This window comes from Poeciliopsis prolifica, unplaced genomic scaffold (genome assembly GCF_027474105.1).
Source record: "Poeciliopsis prolifica strain line A6 unplaced genomic scaffold, Auburn_PproV2 SCAFFOLD169, whole genome shotgun sequence".
Lineage (NCBI taxonomy): Eukaryota > Metazoa > Chordata > Actinopteri > Cyprinodontiformes > Poeciliidae > Poeciliopsis > Poeciliopsis prolifica.
In genome coordinates this window covers 335,283-343,384 of record NW_026562544.1, presented here as the reverse complement: position 1 = coordinate 343,384, position 8,102 = coordinate 335,283, and the positions used below count along the sequence as shown (strand labels likewise).

At 43.4% G+C, this 8,102-nt stretch overlaps 1 pseudogene; it reads left to right on the top strand.

The window, feature by feature from the left end:
• Positions 1–380: 380 nt before the first annotated feature.
• Positions 381–7,194, top strand: LOC129356378 (alpha-2Db adrenergic receptor-like; annotated as a pseudogene).
• Positions 7,195–8,102: the final 908 nt, after the last annotated feature.

Here is an 8,102-nt window from a genome sequence, read left to right as displayed (position 1 = left end):
AATGTATCAATATTCCACTTAATATGGAAACTACAATTCAGTGTTTCAGCTGTTTTTCAGTTTTCTGGAAGTTTGTATAAGTGACATAATCTGAACAGTCATTGATATTAAGAAATTATTTACTCAAAAGAAGCTTCTATATGCTGATGAAAAGTTACTTGTAAGTTGTTTTCTTGTTTGAAATGCACCATGATGTTTGTAGCAGGAACTGGATGAAAATACTTGGTAAGATTTAGTTTTTGCAGAGGAACTGCAGCTCTTCCAATCAGCCCAGCTAAACTCTAAAACTACAAACATTTTGAAAATGTTTACTGCAGGAAAAAAGATATTTGCGGCAGAAACTTTATAAGATTTTGTTAGATAAACATAAATTGATTGAGGATCAAATCGATTTTTTCCTCTCATCCTTTTCTTCTCTGAATTTCATTCCTTTGTTTTCATTCATCCGTTCATCTCATCGTTCCCCAAATTCCAATCCTCTCATCATTTCCATCCTCCCACTCCTCTCTCAAATCCCTCTTGTCTTCTCCTTCAAAGATCTGCTGCTCTCTCGCGCTCCTCTTCACGGATCCCTCGCTCTTTCCTTTCATCTCTCCTCTTCGTCTCTCCTCCTCCTCCTCTTCATCCTCTTCCTCCAGCAGAACAGAATCAGTGCAGCAGCAGCAGCAGCAGAGTCACTTCGCTCTGCAATATCCAAAGTGGGGACCTCTTCTTCTTCTTCTTTTTAAAGCACATTTTCAGTCATTTCTGATCCACTTTTTTCCAGTTGTGTTGATTTTCCGGAGCAGCTGCAGCAGCATGACGGTTCCTGTCCTTGCGGCTCCAGTGTACGGATGCATGCTCTGCTTCTTTTCGCTTCTCGTTGGAAATAACTGGGCCACCGTTTCTGCCAGCTTCCATGGATGTGATAGTTTTTAAAAAGTGTTTGATGATGCTCCACCTGAAGATTGGCATTAAGCAGCCGCATTTCGACCGCCACCGATGAGCTCCAGCGTCTGAAACCTGCAGGATTTTGGCTTTTATTTCGTTCTCTGTCCGAATCTTGAATGAACTGGAGGCTGAAGGATGGACTTCGCAGACGACTCGAACTCGTCCGTCAACCAGACGTCGTCCTCCTCCCTGGCGAAGTCGCCTCCTCTTCCTCCTCACTCGCAGGCGGCGTCGGTGTGCATCGTGCTGGTGGTGGCGGTCATCATCCTGGGGACGGTGGTGGGGAACGTTCTGGTGGTGGTGGCCGTGTTCACCAGCCGAGCCCTGAGGGCCCCGCAGAACCTCTTCTGGTGTCGCTGGCGTCGGCGGACATCTTGGTGGCCACGCTGGTCATCCCCTTCTCGCTGGCCAATGAGGTGACGGCTTCACTAAGGATTTAAATTGAAACATATAATAATTAAGAATGTGTTTTACTGGGAAGGATGGTTTTCATTTGTTCACGTTTAAAGATGTAAAACGTTTGGCTTTCACAGCATGTTTTCTTCCAGGATATGGAGATCAGTTTAAATTGACAGCAAACTTTCAGTAGAATAAAGTAAAGCTTCCCTTGAGCCAATGTGTCATCAAACTACAAACCTCGGTCTCGGTTCGGCTGAAGTGACTCTGATTCGCTGCAGATTCATATGTAAACCCTGCAGACCAGGGACCGCTTGAAAGAAGGAAGTGAACTGCAGCACAGGGCATTCTGGGTAAAAATAACCAGAACAAACGACCTGGCTTAGTGCTAGCGAGAGAAATGATTTGTGTCTTTAATCAAAGAGAAATCCTAAAATCTGATCCCACTCCACTTTGTCTGCGGTTTCCTGAAGAAGGAAGTTGCGCTCGGTGCCTGCAGAGGTTTTAGTGTTGTTTCCTTTAGTGGTTCTTGGTGCAGCGCCCCCACAGGCCAGGAGGGGAACAGGTTGCTCAAAGGTTGGTTGGTTTGACTCAGTGAGGTGAGAAAGAAGCACAGCAGCTGGAGATGTTTCAGTTTTGATCCCAGAGTCGACTGGACTGTCGGGTCATTTCTGAACAAACCTGCATGACCTGATAATTCAGAAACAGACATTTCTGCTGCTTTCAAAACATGAAATCTGCACAACAGAAGCAGCAAAAGGTTCAGATGCTGTTTGGAGAAAGAACTCCGCTCGTTTAGGATTTCCCTTTGGGGGAAGAAACGCGCTTCGTGCCAGAAACTGTCGGGTGCCCAGAGGGAACGACCCGATTTGAACGCGTTTTGGCTCCAGTTGCTTCATGCAGATCAGCGACGAGAGTGTGAAGGTTTTCATTCTGGAAGGAGCTGCGGTGCTCAGACCCGCCACCAGGGGGCAGTAGTGGTTCCATCACTGAGTTATCAGGACAGGCAGTTACTGGAGATTCAGACCTACATGATCGATTAATGAAGCATCATATATATAAACATACAGCGGCTGCAGTTTTCACCACAAAGCATCAAAAAAGAAAATGGATGAAAAAGAGGAAAAGGATTTTCTTTCATGATGCTTCTGATAATGACAATGATTATTTATGTGGTTCCTTTTGTAAAGTTGGCAGAAAGAAAAGGGTGTTAATTTTTTAAAAGTCATATTTGCACCATGTTATTCATTTATGTATAAATGCCACAGTTTCAGAGTAAATATTTTATCAGCAAGCTAAAGGTTTAGCTTCCAAACTAAATATTACGCTCTTCGTTAGTTAAATATTTTGTTTGTAAAATTTACATAGAGTTAGCTCTGGGCTAGCTAAATACTTATTATTTAATATGGAGCTAAATACTTTACTTCTAAATAAATGTTTATTTTAAGTATTTAAAAGCAGTGAGTATTGGGTGGATTCAGGTGCAGGATGTTTTTTGTATTTTCATGAGTTTCTGCTGCTGGAGAAGCTCTGGGGGATTCTGCAGGGGCTTGTGCATCGATGAGGGAGGGGGCAGAAGAAGCACATTTTGATGAATAAAACATGATGGCATATATGAAGCTTAAGAGTCTCTCCAGAGTTTTGGAAAGATAAAAACATACATGGAAATGCTGCCTGTTCTGTCCTGTTTTCTAGCGTTCCTCTGATTCCTCACCAGTGTTTGTTGAGGCACAACATTTAATAATATCTCAGAAAAACATTAAAACTTGAATTTTATGGCCTGCAGGTTTTCTCCAGTATCTCTGACTTCCTGCCAAAGCTCAAAAAACTTGTTAGTTCATTTGCAACCACAAATTACCTTTGGTTCCAACTCCTGATCGTCTCACTGCTCCTAATGGACTGGCAACCTGATGACCTTTGACCCATTTGAGACTCTGCAACCCTAATCATCACAGGACAAAGAAGCTTTTTTGCTACCAGCTAAAATAATAACTGCTTTGAGCTAGAAAGGCTATTTATAATTCATTCATATAAAAATATTATAAATCATAATATAAATGATAGAAGAAATACTTGGTTGGTACAGATTAGTTTGGGTAATCCTAGAGCATTAATTATAAATGCTAGTTATTGCAACATGGTATCTAGTGAAAGCTAAATATGCTAAACACCATGTTGCTAACTTCTACCACACTGAGCTAAATATTTAGTTAGCCAGCGAAAGCTAACTTAAACCGTTCACTGCAGAGTTATTGTGTTGTCGGGAGTTTGTTGGTGTTTATGTGAGGAGGCTTTAAGACGTGCAGCCCAGCTGCATGTCACATGACTTCAGCTCGCAAATTAAGCTGACTTAGATTTTATGTCAGCATATGTTCAGTGAATCCACTTCAATCTGCAATCATTTTGCCCTGACGAAGCATTATGGGTATGTTATGTTTAATATATCTCTGTTTATCGTTACTTTTACATTGTTTCTAGTCTTTGAGGTTGATGTCAGATATTTTTGAATGTGTATTGTAAGAATGTACAGTGATGTATCCTGTTTTGTGTGTTTTAGTTTCACACTACCTTGGTTTCAATAAACCTGTGGACAAAGACCAAAGTTCCTCAGAGTCATTGACAGTACAGAGTTTAGCTGTACTGTCAAGTTGCATGTCACATGGCAAAGGCAGTATAGTTATACAAAAAGAAAGACAAATATCTTTCATCAAAAAAAATTTAAATTACTTTTTTTTGTTTTCAGTGATAGAAAAATCAAGTTTAAATGCTTAAATCATTTCTGTAGGTTTCTAGATCTAAATAATATTTTGAAAAGAGAATCTGAGGAAACAGAATATAACACCCTTTCAAAATAAGAACATAAATATCTTAACTATTGAAGAACGCTTCACAGCTGATAAACAAAACTTCAACACAGATGAACAAATCAGCAAAGTAAATCAGAGCTTTGTAATTATTTTGAATGTTTTCAGAGTTTGCTAAAGCGATAAAACGCTGAGCTGTCGGTGGATTTGGGCCCAGTTGCATTACCAACCTAGTTGGAGAATCGGAGTAAATTCTGGTCAGTTTTTTCACCTCCTGGCCTCAAACATGTTGAAAATATTCATATTTTTAGGACATTTGAATCTGTTTGTGAGCCTTTTTCTCTCTGTGAAGCCGCTGGTGCTGGTCCCTCTCCATCCCCTCGGTGTCAGCTGGCTGCTTTTCACCGGCCCGGAATAATTGCGATCAATCGGAGGCTGACCCTCATTCCCACATGCCTGGGTTGTGTCTCTGCGTCTCTCCAGGGAGCAGCAACAGCTTTATTGTTGAGCTTTTCTCATAAAACATTCGGCTTTGTTCTCTGGATTCTCCTTCTTTTTTTGGTCTTCATTGTTAATCATCTTATAATTAAGTGTTTTCCAGTTGATGGACTGATGGAATTATAATGAGGAGACTCATTGTTTAAAGAGGAAATGGAAGAAAAAACACAGAAAGATGCTGAAACCAAAAACAACAACATGTGAAACAGTTAGAGCCAAACTGAGTCCAATTTTATAGAAAACATTTTTTTGAATGAAATATTTCAACAAAACACTGAGGAAAAGGTTATAGAATAGCATTTAGATTAAATATTAAGAGGACCTATAATTGGTTTCACTGCAGTAAAGCCTGGATCACTTTGTAGCTCAATTATTTCTGAAATGATTAATGGAATCATCTTTAGTTTTATTTCACATAGTGAGTCGTTTGTGCAGCTGATGGATCAGAGCTTTGCTGGTGTAAATCTATCACATGATATTTTAGCCTGTTATGCTAATTTAACTGAAAACATTAATGTCAGGTTCTGGAAGCTGATCATCACCTTTATGATGTTCTGGTTTAACTGACGCTTTGAGGAAATTAACATTTTCCCTCTGTTGCTCCTGCTGTGACTCTAATAGAAACCCGATTTTATAGGTTTCAGAACTTAATCCATAACAGATACATGCTGAAAGCATGAATACGGCCATTTTTCCATTAATACAGGGACTACTTCCAGGAAATGCAGTGTGTCTTGCTGTTGTGGTTTCCTGTTGGACCGTGAGACTCCACACGCGTTGGGTGAAAACATGGTTCTGTTTGGACGCAGTGTAAATGCTTTCATTGATAATGGGTGTGATTTACTGTGGCACCAGGGCAGAGCAGAGCGGGACCAGAATTGGGTAAATTAGGAATCAGAAGTTATTTTTGCAGCAGCCTGGTAAGAACCAGCCTTTGGTTCTACACTAAATCAGTCCAGGCGCCAAGATGGCCGTCTATAGTGAGTATTGAACAGAGAGACTGAAATTGTGTTTCTGAGTAGTTTTCGTCTCTACTTGTTTGAGTCAAACTAAAGTCTGATGATGAGGCTCATAAACTGTTAGAAGTTGTAACCAGCTAGAAACCGACTCGTAGCTCCTCCCTCCTGACGAGTCGATCAAATGACCGACTTCGCCTGAATTCACAGCACATGGTTTATTATCACCGTCATAAACAGAGTTTCCTTTAGCCGCATTAAAACCTGCAGAAGAGGAGATGCCAACCAGTTTTTCCATACATGCTAGGCTATGAAACTGAAGCGTGTGAACACTTACGCAATCAGATCTCTGCAACCTTTCCCTAAATATCATTTTCTCACAAGTTCGTCTCTGACTGGTTTCTCCTAGGTGATGGGGTACTGGTACTTCGGCTCCACCTGGTGCTCATTCTACCTGGCTCTGGACGTCCTCTTCTGCACGTCCTCCATCGTCCACCTCTGCGCCATCAGCCTCGATCGCTACTGGTCCGTCACCAAAGCCGTCAGCTACAACCGCAAGCGGACCCCAAAGCGGATCAAAGTGATGATCAGCATCGTGTGGCTCATATCCATCGTGATCTCCTCGCCGCCGCTCCTCATGTCGCAGAAAGACATCGATTTAGAGGGAGAAGACAGGAGCGAGGTGAGCCGGCAGGAGTGCCTCATCAACAACCAGACGTGGTACATCCTCTCCTCCTGCATAGTGTCCTTCTTCGCCCCCGGCGTCATCATGATCCTCGTCTACTGTAAGATCTACCGCGTGGCCAAGCAGAGGGCCTCCACCGTGTTCGTGGCAAAGAACGTAATGGAGAGGCAGCCGTCGCAGTCCGAGACCTGCTTCGTGGGCGGTGACGGTACCTGCCAAAGGAAGGGCAAGGCCCAGTATGAACTGGAGAGTCCCCAACCGGGACACCGACGCAGCTCTTCCAACGTCGACAGCAACAGCAGCAACCACAGAAGAGGAGAGCTGGACGATATCGACTTGGAGGAGAGGAACCCGGACCAGAAGTAAAGGAGTCCTTTTCATCATCCCTGAGGTTCCCCCGGAGAGTCGGAGGAAGAGTAAAAACAGACGATGCAGATGGTACGACAAACAGACTCAAACTGCCCCCGCCACCACCGTCCTGCGCCTCCATCTCCTGGGCCTCGTCCGACCAGTGCTCCCAGAACTTCCTGCTGCCGTCGCCGCTGCCCGTCCGCAGCAGGCAGATGTCGCTGTCCAAGAACAAGGTGGCGCAGATGAGGGAGAAGCGGTTCACCTTTGTCCTGGCGGTGGTGATGGGCGTCTTCGTGCTGTGCTGGTTCCCGTTCTTTTTCACCTACAGTCTGCACGCCATCTGCAGAGAGAACTGCACCATCCCAGAAACGCTCTTCGACTTGTTCTTCTGGATCGGATACTGCAACAGCTGCCTGAACCCCATCATCTACACCATCTTCAACCGGGACTTCCGCCGGGCCTTCAAGAAGATCCTGTTCCACGCCCATAAAAGGACATGAGCATCTGAGCGCGTGCACAGCTTGGGTTCCTGTTCTGCACTGTGCTGTCAAAGCGACATTAAAGGGCTTGTCACACGGCTGGCTGCTGCTTCCTTATTCCAGGTTTCCTTGAAAAGTTTGGGAAAGTTTGAGATTATCAGTGTTTTTAGGCCTGAATCAGTCAAAAGTTTAATCCCAACGTTCTTCATGCAACGCGTCATCCAACGTCTATCTTCCATCCATCCATCTATACATCCATCCATCCAACGTCTCATCCATCCGATTCATCCACTTATCTACAGTAACTCTATAATTCATCTACCTATTAATCTAATCTAATCCAATCTAATCTAATCCACCAGAGGAAGGTAACGGAGTCACCTTCTTGTTTTCTTGATGTGTTTTTCGGTGAATTGTGAAGCTGAACAGTGATCAATCAGCTGCAGGGCTTAAACTCCGTCCCTGCAAATTATCTGCATGTCTGCAGCCTGATCCGTAATCCATATATTGACTCGATCCAGGGAGATCCAATAAACGGTTCTGTGAATAAAAACACCAACACTTTCTGAAAGTGATCACACATGAGCAGCCGCAGCTCAAACGTTCATCCAGAGAAGCTGCCACAATGAAAGTTTCTGGGTTTTCACGCTGAAACAATGTTCTGTTGACACTGGCAGCTGCAGGGCAAAACATTAAAAATTCATGCGCAGGGAACAGACGGGCTCAGCTGCTGCAAATGGAAAGTTACAGCGAGAAAAGACCAAAAACCCCAAAGAGAGTCTGTGTGACTACAATGAGGCAGGAGATAATTATCATCTGAAGGATGAAACAAGCGGAGCCGCATGACTCAAAGCTTGCATCACTGCAGAGAGACGGAGCAAACGGCGGATTGGTTCATCGCTTCAACCACAAACACATCAGGTAGCTCACAGAGTTTGTGTCTTAAACAGATTTTAAGTGTCTGCAGCTGCACAGACAGCGATAAATATAAATATATACTGGT